This window comes from Moschus berezovskii, chromosome 17, assembly GCF_049115385.1.
Source record: "Moschus berezovskii isolate FMDL1 chromosome 17, NW_MosBer_1.0, whole genome shotgun sequence".
Taxonomy (NCBI): Eukaryota; Metazoa; Chordata; class Mammalia; order Artiodactyla; family Moschidae; genus Moschus; species Moschus berezovskii.
This window is the reverse complement of record NC_142476.1, coordinates 11,646,621-11,658,959: the sequence shown is the minus strand read 5'-3', so window position 1 is coordinate 11,658,959 and position 12,339 is coordinate 11,646,621. Positions and strand designations below refer to the sequence as shown.

The 12,339-nt window shown below is 59.6% G+C and overlaps 1 long non-coding RNA gene across 2 annotated transcripts; it reads right to left on the bottom strand.

Annotated features, from left to right (window-relative positions):
• Positions 1 to 2,493: 2,493 nt before the first annotated feature.
• Positions 2,494 to 11,603, bottom strand: LOC148775068 (uncharacterized). Of its 2 annotated transcripts, XR_016039536.1 has the most exons (6): positions 10,967 to 11,603; positions 10,733 to 10,768; positions 10,073 to 10,154; positions 8,399 to 8,504; positions 7,860 to 7,964; positions 2,494 to 4,668 (listed from the first exon to the last, which is right to left on the bottom strand). It is a non-coding gene; the product is annotated as an uncharacterized LOC148775068 (long non-coding RNA). The 2 variants fall into 2 exon arrangements; XR_016039535.1 differs by lacking the exons at positions 7,860 to 7,964; positions 10,967 to 11,603 and having other exon boundaries at positions 10,073 to 10,332; positions 10,733 to 10,869.
• Positions 11,604 to 12,339: the final 736 nt, after the last annotated feature.

Below are 12,339 nucleotides of genomic sequence, written 5' to 3'. Positions count from 1 at the left end.
CCACTGCGCATAAAACACACGCCGCAGAGACCCACGTTAGAGTCGAGGAACTGTTCAGCGTCTCGCAGTAAGCTGTAATGGAGAAGAATCTGAGAGGAAAGCACATTTATAACTGAGTCACTGTGCTGCTCACCGAAACTAGTGCAGCATTAACACATCAGCTGCATTTCAATAACTGAACACAGATACTGGCTACTCGGAGACGGTTTGCAGAGGGTCCTGGTGAGGGAACGGGGACTCTGGTGAAGGGCTGATGTAGTGAGTGGGCAGGTGTTTGGTGAGGGTTGGGGTGTTAGAGGGGCGGTGGAGAGAACTAGGAACGTTTGGAACGGTTCTGAAGTGTGATAGAAGCTTGTAGTAGATTAATATGAGGTGTGTGAGGGCGCAGAAGAATCCAGGCTAATTCCTTGAATTTGGCCTCAGCAATCAGGCAGACATGGCAGCTCCTGAGATGGGAGGGAAGCCTGTCTGCCCTGCTGCTGTCCCTGAGGGCGGGGGGCCAAGACCAGGCTGCAGCTCTCAGAGGGTTTGCGGGGGCGGGGAGAGTCACAGAGGGCAGAGGTGACCAGACGGGATAAGGGTGGGTGCGTGGGTGGGCGGGTGGGTGGATGAATGGAAGGATGGATGGGTGGGTGGAAGGTTGGATGGGTGGGTGGGTGGGTGGAAGTTTGGATGGGTGGGTGGGTGGGTGGAAGGTTGGATGGGTGGGTGGGTGAGTGGATGGATGGGTGGATGGATGGATGGGTGGGTGAGTGGATGGATGGATGGGTGGATGGATGGGTGGATGGATGGATGGATGGGTGGGTGGGTGGTTGGGTGAGTGGATGGATGGGTGGGTGAGTGGATGGATGGGTGGGTGGGTGGGTGAGTGGATGGATGGATGGGTGGATGGATGGGTGGGTGGATGGGTGGGTGGGTGGATGGGTGGATGGGTGGGTAGGTGGATGGATGGGTGAGTGGATGGGTGGGTGGATGGATGGACGGGCGGGCGGCTCAGGGGAGAGAGGAGAGAGAAACAGACAGACAGAGGCAGCTGAGCAGGAGGCAGGCGCAGATGAGTGAATTTACTGCCTGAGACTCAGTGTCACTGGACTCAGCCCCACTAGGATGGAACCGACTCCTGATCCATCTGTGTCTCACACACATGTAAGTGCTGTTCACGAGTATACTGAGTGACTGTAAACTTGTCCCTGGTTGAATCCAAATGCCACAGGGTCCGTATTCACCTGTGCTCTGCTCGCCTGGCTAAGGAAGGCCAGACACTGAGCTCTGATTTCCCTCCAGGGTTGAAATCTCTGGGGGCAGGGGCAGCACTCCCCGAAGCCCACGCCTGACTGTCAGCCCTTCCACACACTAATTCCTGGTGAGTTTAGCGGGGCCTCTCTCTCCAGGTGGAGGTGGTTTTACCGGCTCTTCCCCAACCCTCGTCCCCAGTACACGTTTCCAGGGAGGATCACAGGGTCCCTGGCCACCGCACTCTTCTCATCCACCACCCTCCTGTCTCAGGATAACGCTGAGCAGGCTGAGCGGGCCGCTGGGTCCATGCCGTGTGCCAAGCTCCACCTCCGCAGGGGCCTGGGTGCCCTGCCGGGACGGTCCCGCTGAGCCCCACTGGGTGCGTGACTGGAGTCTATTTGCCTGGGGGCCGCCCTGCATGCACCCCCTCACCCTGGCTGCGGGCCGCACCACCAGGCCGCCCACATGCAGCGTGCTCCATTACACAGCTGCCCGGTCGCTGCGAGGCCGAGGCCACACCCCAGCCGCCAGGGAGCCCGGGCGCCCCTGAGCACTGGGGACCTGGTCCTAGGTCACCAGGAGAGGCGGCGCGGCCCTGGTTGCCATGGATACAGAATCCGCGCTGGCCTGCCTTCCCCTTTCCAGGACTCACTGCCTGGGGCTCCGTCCAGCCACTCGGGGCCTGTCCACACTCGCCAGGCGCACCTGAGTCTCGGCCCAGTGCCAGCCCCGCCCTCCTGACCTGGGCCCCTGGACTGGGGAAGCGTTTGGCAGGCAGCGGTGATCGCAGTCTCTGGGCCGGGTCCCCCACTGTGTTACCTCTGAGCTCTGCCTGCAGGGCCCTGCGCTCGCTGGGCACTCACCGCCTCCTCCTGTCACTCGCGGCCCCCTCCCCCTCCTGGGGCTCTCGGCTCCCAGACAAGTCCTGGCTTGAATCTCACCGCTCCGGAGAGGCCTTGGCCAGCACGTCCCGGTCTGTGCTGCCGTCCGCTCCGCAGGGCTCTCGTCACCCCCAAACTACCCACTGTCTCTGTTTATTATGTGACCCTTTCTGCCCCGACCACAAGGCGCCTCACAGCACAGATGCTTTCCACGTGCCCCACATGTCAGACGGGAGTCGCTCAACAGAAACACTCTTGAGACACAAGTGATGCTGACACTGCACGTGCCTTCCCCACACCAACAGCAAGCTCAAGCCCTGCTGGTTCTGGAAAATATTTGTAATGGCAACAGACGGTCAGAGTTATTACTCGCTGTTTCAGTAAATAATACAATCGGAATATGACAAGATATATCAGGAAACAGGAAAGAAGCATGCACAAGTTGGATGAACCTTGGAAAGACGATGCTGAACACGAGAAGCCAGTCGTGGAGTCCACATTGAAGGAAACGTCCAGAACAGGCAAATTCTCGCCGACAGAGGGCAGATGGGCAGTCCTGGGGGCTGGGGGAGGGGCAGTGGGGTGTGACTGCCGGTGGCACCAGACTTCTTTTGGGATAAAATGTCCTGAAACTCAATGGTGGGAACAGCTGCACAGCCGTGTGAGGTCACTAAAATACACTGCTTGTCCAGCTTAAAGCACTGCATTTAATGCTATGGGATTCAATCCCAGTAAAACTGTCACTTTCACAAAGTACTCCATGTTTCGGACTGTGCCCAGAGAGCAGAGACGTGAGCAGTCATCTCAAAGCTCGCCCTTGGAGGTAACGGCCGTTAGCCCCCTGGCGAGGGTCCCTCGCACGCTGCTCGATGCCCGCGTGGGGCAGGACGGCCCTCACCGCCTCCGCTGAGATGAGAAGATCTGGAGACGTGACTTGATCCCTCAAGCACCCAGCTCACGTTGGAGGGTCTGGCGGGAAGCTTCTTCTGCTCGGGGTTAGCTCAGGACAGAACTGTGATGAGGGTCGAGGAAGCTCTGGGCTTGAGGAGACCCCCCGGCATCAGGCAACTCTGACACAGCAAAGAACCAGTGGATAAATCCTGCATAAACGGCACCACGTCATAGACTCTCTGCTGAGACCAGCTTGTTCTGACCTTTCCTCCCAACCCTGCATCTCCAACAGCTTGGGTGCTCCACCCAGCTCGGGTACCACCTGCGTGACAGACCACTGTGAGGAGGCCACGTGATTCACCCGACAGTCCCCCAGGGAGACCACCTCCTCCAGGAAGCCCCGGGGGCTGCCCGTGCCACCCTTCCAAGCTCCGGGGGAGCACCCAGCATCCGGGGGCCTCCTGATGGTGGGGCCTGCAGGTCACTGCTTTGGCTTCCTTGCCAGAACCCCAGCAGAGCGCGTATACCAGCAGTAAGTGCTGAATGAATGATCAAATACACTGAGGAGGTAACTGTAGGTTACCCAGGGCCTGGTCGGCTCTCCCAGGTGTCTCTGATGCTGCGAGAAACAAACCACCTTGCCTCAATACTTGGGTGATTTTCATGTTTATAAAGCATTCTCCTGCACACGCCTATTTCTGGCTGCTTTTTAAAAAAACATCCCTTGAACGTCAGTGATCAAGAAGGCACACCCTTTGTGCTACCCAAGCTGCGTTTAGAGAAGCAGAAAGCCTTCCCCGGTCCCCAGGCTCCTTGGGTGAGGCCCCCACCCACTCGCCCTCGACGGGGCTCCTCCAGAGCTAAAGCAGGGTCCTCCCCGCCAGAGGGCTGCAGGCATCAGGGTCCACAGCTGCATCCCAGGGGCAGCCTGACCACCTGGGGCCTGCCCACCATGCCCCAGAGACTGAACAGTGGTACGGGTGCTTTAGCACCCCAGCCCTCTGCCCACACCCAAGCCCCCTCCCCAGGTGCAGGGGTGCGGGGAGCCTGGCCTCCCCGCGGTGAGCCAGCTCTCAGGACACTGCCCTGAGCAGGGTCTCCAGGCTCACCCTCCTCCTGCAGCCTGGGATGTGGTCCAGAGACCAGTACGAGCCCCTGTTTAGAAAACTTGACAGCAGTTTGACAAGTAACTTTCTATTTGGGGCGGGGTTGGGGGTTAGCAGAAAAGAAAACAACAGCTTCCTAACCGCTGACACGAACACAGCTAACAGCTTCTACGGCAGAGACGCGGACACTGAAGTCAGCCACAGGTCATTTTCCCTCCTTCTCTTCTTTCTAGTCTTCCATTTGTATTGTTTTGCAAAAGCATTAGATTGGAAAATCAAATCAAAACAAAGTCAAGCGAAACCAAACTGGTCCTTCAGCACAAATGGTTGAAGAGGCTATTCAACTCTTCACCTGAGCAGACTTGCTGATTCACCCGAGGGGACTTGCTGACCGCAAGGGTCCTCAGCGCTCTCAGAGGTGCAGACGGGACAGCGGGACTCATGCGTGGGGGCGAGGGGGCAGCGGTTGCAGAGTTAGACAAGCTAACGTGCAAAGCACCCCTCCCCTGCCTTCTGCTGGTTCCAGGGCCATCTATTCCGGCAGATGGAGAAGCCTAGGGGCAGAAAGAGAAGGAGCCACGGTGGCCGGGGTCGGGCAGAGTCAGAGTCGGGGGCAGCAGGGGGCTGGGCGGAGAGCCCTGGGGGAGGACGGCGCCACAGACAGGCGCCCGCGCCCCGCGGCTGTCTGGGGGTTGCGGCCCAGGGAGATGGAGGTCGGGCAGAGAGCCGCCCCAGGCCTCAGTCTCGGAGGACAAGGCCTCCCTCCTGAGTGAGTCACAGCTCCCCAGGGCCTGACCCTCCCCCACAGCCAGACGCAACCCCCGGGGACGCCCCGAGTCTCCTTCCTGGGTCGAGGGTCTCCTCGCGGTTCCCCTGGAGAGGCCCCTCGCTGCTTGTGCAGGGGCTGCCCCTCGCCTCGCCCCGGGCTCCTGGCCCTGCGGGGCCTCGCGTGGGGTGAGGGGCTCCCACCCCCGCCCGATGCTGTGTCTCCCTGACCTCGGCGCCCCGGGAAACGCCCACTGAGGACGGGGGACGGGCCGCACCCTCCTGACCCTCCAGCCCACACAGCCCCCGGGAAGCATCTCCTCCTCTGGGAGTCAGAATCCCTGGCCCAGGGCAGCCTGAGGAGCGCAGGCCTGAGTCACCGCCAGTCCCGCGCCCACGCCCCCAGATCTCTGCCCAACCTGCCCTACAGGTGCGCCTGGCTCCCGGCCAGTGGGCCAGGGCCCAGCACTTACGGGAAGGAAGGATGTAAACAGAGGCTGAGGGGCGGGTGCAGGACACAGGCGCCCTGGTCTTTGCTCGGCCCTCTCAGCCCGGGGTGTGGGGCCGGGACCGCCCCGCCAAGGGGCTCCACAGGATCCCCTCAGCCCATGGCCCCATGGATCCCCTCGCCCGCCCCTGGGGCTGTCCCTGCTGCTGCTGCTGCTGCTAAGTCACTTCAGTCGTGCCCGACTCTGTGTGACCCCATAGACGGAAGCCCACCAGGCTCCCCTGTCCCTGGGATTCTCCAGGCAAGTCCCTGGGCAGGTGCTAAGTCACTGGCCAGAGGCCTGCTCAGCAGAGAAGACGGGACAGGGTAGAGGGCAGGAGACTGGGGGCGTCTGAAAGGGCCTCAGCAGACTCGTAGGGAGAGGAAGTGGGACCACCTCCCCCACCCGGCGGGACCACTGCAGGTAACGTGCCCGGGAAGCTCGAGCACTGCCACAGTGGGCGACAGTGCCGAGACCACTGAGGTCCTCCCTGCCCCTGCCCCCGTCCCAGCGGGCGGACAGACCCCAGGCTAGAGGAGTGCGCTCAGACCCCCGCGACAGATGATCAGACAGGGCGGGGTGGGGCAGGGCACACAGGTGCTAGAGGCCTGGAGCCGGAGGCAGCTGGGAGACCAGCGAGCCCAGCGCCCAGGGCTCCAGGGGCTTCGAGGGTGCTCTGCATGAGGAGCCTGGACGGTCTGAGCAGAGGAGAGTCCACAGCTGAACTTGGAGCTCCCTGGACCCCTCAGGGTGCGGTTAGAGGTCCATTATATGCTCACATGTGATGACACATTCCTATCTACAGCACGCTACGGTAAAATATCATTATCACATATTAGTTATTAGTTGTACATTTTCTCAAATTGTGGCACAATATGCACAGCATATTGGAGAAAGAAATGGTGGCCTGCTCTTGTGTTCTTGCCTGGAGAATCCCAGGGACAGGGGAGCCTGGTGGGCTTCCTTCTATGGGGTCGCACAGAGTCGGACACGACTGAAGTGACTTAGCAGCAGCAGCAGACACAGCATAGTGCTTCCCTGGTGGCTTAACGGCAAAGACTGCCTGCAATGCAGGAGCCGCAAGAGACACGGGTTTGATCCCCAGGTCAGGAAGTTCCCCTGGAGGAGGGTGTGGCAACCCACGCTTGCCTAGAGAATCCTATGGACAGAGGAGTCTGGCGGGCTCCAGTCCATGGGGTCAACACGGTTGGACACGACTGAAGCGGCTCAGCACACACACACACGGCACAAAATTCACCGTTTTCACCACTTTTAGTGGCATTAAGTGTGTTCACATTGTTGTCCAGCCACGGCCACCATCTTCTCCAGGACAGCTCCTCTCCCAAGCTGAAACTCTGCCCTGTTAAACACCACCCGCCCCGGGACCCCTGTCCTGCTTTCTGTCCTGCTAACTGGCTCGTCCAGGGACCTTACATGGAAGGAACTGTCGAGCTTTGCCCTGTCTCTGCTCACTCCCCAGAGCTAGTTTCTTGTTCTCTCTCATGAGGGGGTACCAACACGGCCACGACCCCCTCGGGGTCGTCCTGGGAAGACCCGAGCAGGTGACAGACAAGCAGATGATCTGAAAACAGTAAAGCCCAACCTGAAGGTCAGGTGGCAGGATGCTCAGCAGCAGGCAGGGGGGCGCACTCGCCTGAGCCGAGGGGTCCTGAGCTCCCTTCCAGACCCGAAGGGACAGCAGGCGGTCACCACACCGTGGGCGACTGCTCTCCCAGGCCCAGCAGTGTGCGGCTGCTTGCAGAAGACCTTCAGGTCCTGCTGTCCTCAGCTGGGGCGGGCGTCCTGGTATGGGGTCCCTGTGATCATCCCACTGCTGCTCACCACACGCCTGCCCACCGCGGGGCAGTGGGACATGGCCCCTCTGCTCAGCCCCGAGGCTGCTGGCCACCTCAGCGCCAACCCAGGGGGACCCCCGAGAGCAGCTGCCTTCAGCAGCCTCTCCCCTTGACAGCTCCTGGATACGATGTCACGACAGGGTGTCCCCGAGGAGCCTGGGAAGCCCAGAGGAGAGCCTAACCCAGCCTGGACAACGGCGGAGGTGGTCAGGGAAGGCTCCCTAGAGCAAAGATTGCCTCACCTTCTGCTCAATAACAACAGCAAAAGCAGCGCAAGGACAGATGCACCGTGTGGCTGGCAAGCTTGTGCGCTGAGTCGCGTCAGTCGCGTCCGACCCTGAGCAACCCTATGGACTGTCCCTGCCAGGCTTCTCTGTCCATGGGACTCTCCAGGCAAGAACACTGGAGTGGATTGCCAGGCCTCCTCCAGGGGACCTTCCTGGTCCTGGGATCCAACCCACCTCTCTTCTGTCTCCGGCCCTGGCGGGCAGGTCCTTTACCACAAGTGCCCCTGGGAAGCCCCCCTGATATGCTTGATGTCAATTAATTGTCTTGCTAGTTCCACGAGGTAGGAACCTTTAGCGTTTCCACTTTACAGCAAAGAAAGCTAAGGCTCAGGGAGATTCGGACACTCACTTGAGATCACACAGCCCACAGGCAGCAGCGTTAGAATCGGAGCCAAAACCTCCACCGTCCATGCCCTGGCACCCCAGGCTGCCTCCTGAAGGGCAGGGTCTCGAGCTGTGGGCAAGGGCCTTGCTGAAATGACTGACGGCCGATTACCACCTGGACTGAGGTGGGTGTGGACAAGCATTTCTAGGTTCCAAGAGATGCGAATTCAGGCTCCTGTTCTCCAGGAAAATGGGAGCCAGCACAACAAACCCTGGATGCCACCGAGATGAAAGATTTCCTTTTGAATTATTTTAAGTAAAAAGGAAGTTTTTTTGTAAGGTCTCAATCCACACCTAACTAAACTCTTCCAAGGGTCACTTAAAAATGCTATCAACTGTGTTTTTTTGTTTGTTTTTAACCGTGGAAAAATATTCACAAAATGAAATCACCCATTTTAAAGTGCACAGCTCAGTGGCATTAAGTCCATTCACGTCACTGTGCAACCACCACACCAGCATCTCCCGAGCCGACACCCTGTCCCATCAGCACTCCGCCCCCTTCACCTTCTGCCTCTGCGAGCTCGGCTCCTTCAGGGACCTCGTACGGGGGGAATCCTTCAGCATTTCCATTCTATGTCTGGCTTGCTTCACTGATAATGTCAAGGGGAGCCTATTTACAGGAGAAAACATTAGGATAAGTCACAGTTGAGGACGTCTGCCCATTGGCCTCGGCTCGGGGGTGGAAATCATCAGATGGGGACAGCGGGGGCCTTGCTCACCCCGTCTGCTCAGGACAAGCCCAGAACTGGACGTACTTTGCCAGAAAACATGCTGGAACAGGACGCAGAAGACTCAGGGAAGGGGGGCCAAGGGGCCCCTCAGGGAATCGGCCAGGGGCCGCCCGGCGGCTCCCAGGGCCCAGTGTGGGGCTGCGGCCCTCGGCGAAGGCCCAGGGGCAGCTGACCAAGGACTCATCTGTGGGTGCCCCCTCCAAGGGCTCACTTTCTCCCGCCGGACTGATAGGGGAGCACCCAAGCCTAGGCTCCAAGGGGCTTGGGCCCAACACGGCTAAGACGCAGAAACCAGTGGCTGGTGCCCTATATCAAAGGATCTGAGTCAGAGGAGGAGATAAGCTCAGGGCAGGATCTGTGAGACAAGACTGAGGCTGGGATGCCTCCGGGCTGGGCCTGGGTGTGAACAGTGAAGGCATTTCCAGAAGGAAGGGGGCCTCCCCACCAGGGAGGGGGTGGGCAGTGTCCAGACTCGAGGACCAGAAGCATCTGGAGGTGATACTTCCCACATGTTCTATATGAAGACGCATAACCGACGTACACGTGTAATGCATGATGAGTGTGCATATGTGACGTGTATGCGATGTCTGTGGACACACACAATTCATTAAATTTACATGCACACAAATCTTTAAGTCCAGAATCTTGTATTTTTCTAACATCTAATTTGCATTTGCATTGCTAGAGGAGGACCTTTTACCAATTTTTGCTGTCAGTACATCTATTTCTGAAGAAAGAATATTTACACAAGAGCCACAAGTGTCTTGAAAAGCAGTCCCCTTTTAAAATTCTCAACAATCACAATGAATCTTCTTTTGAAAAAGGACATAATTCTAATGTGAATGGAGTTACCATGGGGAAAAAAGAGCTCCAGCCAAATTCTTTTCTGCGCAACATTGCCTGGGGGACAATGTCTCGTGAGGAGAAGAAACCTATTTTTTCCCAGTTGAGAACTTTCTGTTTCAAGTTGCGCATGATATGTTGAAGTCGAAGCTCCAATCCTTTGGCCACCTGATGCGAAGAGCTGACGCATCAGGAAAAGACCCTGACGCTGGGAAAGATTGAAGGCAGGAGGAGAAGGGGACGGCAGAGGCTGAGATGTTTGGATGGCACCACCGACTTGATAGACATGAATCCGAGCAAACTCAGGAAGAGGGTGAAGGACAGGGAAGCCTGGCGTGCTGCAGTCCATGGGGTCGCAAAGAGTCGGACGTGACTGGGCGACTGGACAACACCAACAAGGCGGTTTCATATGTTACCTGAATGCCTGGGTCTGCTCCGGGGTGGGCAGTCCTTCCTGGGCCATGCATCACGTAAAGGGGACAGAGGGGGGCCGAGGTCTCAGGTGGTAAAATGTATTCTGAAATATGCACCCTACATCTCGGTTCAGCGGCAAACCTGCCCTTTCCAGACAAGGTGAGGTGGGTAAACATCCACCCGAGCTCACCTGAAATGCAGGCCGAGCTTTGCCGTCAGGAAGCTGCCGCGGCAGGCATCCCTTCACACACAGACCAATGTGTGCGCTGCTCCTGAGCGCAGCGGCAGAGAACGAAGCAGAGGTCACCGCGTGGCCCGGCTCCGGCCCTGGGCACCCTGTGTCCCCCGCCCTGCGGACGTGCCCCCAGCTGCTCCGGGAAGGCTCTGCTCCGGGCTGGCCAGCCTCGCTGCTCTCGGGGTGAGGTCATCCTCTCCCTGGGAGGCGAGGCCCTGCAGCGAAACCAGCCAGGCCTGCACCTCGGGGCTGACGTCACCCACCCCGCAGGGCTGCTGCCCGCCAGGCCGCCAGTGGGCTCGAGCAAAGGGCACATTCCTGGCTGCGGTCCCCTCCCTCACTGTCTGGTGGAAAACCCCGGCCAGCCCCGGGGCCCTGGTGTGGCAGGAAGGGTGGTGGTCCAGGGAGAGGGGCCCCGGTGGGGAAGAGGGGGTGGGGGGGGGCATGGTGCTGTGACTCTGCGGTGGGGACACCCGGACACACTGTGCGGACAGCCCCAAGCTGGGGGCCGCCCACCTCGGCCCTGGCTCCCCCATACACACCCCGGGCTCCGCGGGGGCCCCAGCCCGTTTCCTGAATGAGGACAGACCCTCCTCTCTGACTCTCAGCACCTACCCTGTGCCGGCTGCTCTCGGGGAGGATCCATTTCATCTTCAGGACAGGCCCAGGTGGTGGACAAGAGAGGGAGCCACACTTGTGGGATGGGAAGTGGGGGCAGGGAGCCAGGAGTGCCCGCCTGAGACCCCTCCCAGCCCCCGGACCTCCAAACCAGCATGCCTGGTGCCCACCGTCCCGCCCTGGGTCCCCCTACCCAGAGTCCCGTACCTTCCACCCTCTGACTTTTCATACCTTTTCCTTGCAAAGCCCAGGCCCTGCAGGTCCTCAGGGAGGAAGGTCTGTGATGAACTGACTCACACACGCATCCCGTCCAGCCCAGGAGAAGAAAGACAAAAATTGGTCAGGAGCAGAGAGGCCAATCTTTTACCCACCGATCAGAGCTAAAGGTCAGAGGTCACCAATCAGGGATCAAAGGTGATAGCTAATGGCCGTCAATTTCTTCAGGAAGTTTGAGGTGGGAATTCGCGTGGGGGACGGGTGCTGCCATCGCGGCCAGACGTCAGCAGCAAGAGCTGACTGCTCGGCCGGGTGACGGGTCCTCAGGGAGGAGCGGGCCCGCTGCGATCCGACTAGGAGATCGGAGGAGGCCTGACGTCTGAGTGGACGCGCGGGTGACCACCAGGCTGTGGGGGGTCAGGGGGACTCCGGGGGGCGGCATCCACTCAACACCCAGGGCAGTGAGGAGGTGGGGGCAGACCGCAGAACAATTGGGCGTGACCCAAGCGGGGGGCCCCAGCTTTCCCTCCGAGGGAGAAGGAAGCGCAGGGGGTCTTGGGGGCTGCTGGGACCACGGGGGGAAGAGCAGTTACTGGGAACAAGCGGGCAGGTCGGGCCATGGAGGTGGTGACGGGGTCAGATTCAGGATGGGATTTGGACAGACAGCCCTCAGGAAGGACCTGCTTCCGGATAGAACAGGAAGGGAGAAAAGGGAGGAGTCAAGGCTTGAAGAACCGTCCGGAAGGCAGACGTTGCCGTCTGGTGCGGGGGGAGGCGAGGAGCCGTGTGGGAGCACTGGGAGTCGGAATTGCCGGTGGACAGGCTGTGGGGCAGCCGGACCCTCCTGGCTGGACCTCAGGGCTGGTCAGCGCTCCCATGCCGTCTGACCACTGAGAGCCAAGTGAGCACACAGCGAGGGGTGTGAGGGCAGGGCAGGCCGCAGGGAGGGTCGCAAGGCGCCAGGTGAGGGCAGGCCTGTCATGCTTCCCCAGAGCAGAGATAGCAAGGCCTGAGACCAACTGCGGCTCCTGGTGACTGGGGCCCAGTGCCCGGCAGGCCCTGGAACACCACGGGAACCCTAGCGAGCCCTGGAAGGGAGTGGGGTGAGAGACAGCATGTGGGTTCTCTTAAGACTCTCTGCAGCCCCGTGGACTGCAGCCCGCCAGGCTCCTCTGTCCATGGGATTCTGCAGGCAAGAGTTGTGGAGTGGGTAGCTATTGCCTTCTCCAGGGGGATCTTCCTGACCCAAGGATCGAACCCAGGTCTCCTGCACTGCAGGCAGATTCTTTACCAACTGAGCCACTAGGGAAGCCCTTCTCTTAAAATGGAAGAAATTAAAGAAGTTAATAGAAGAGATGTCTATGCCCTTGGGGCTAAAAAAGGGGCAG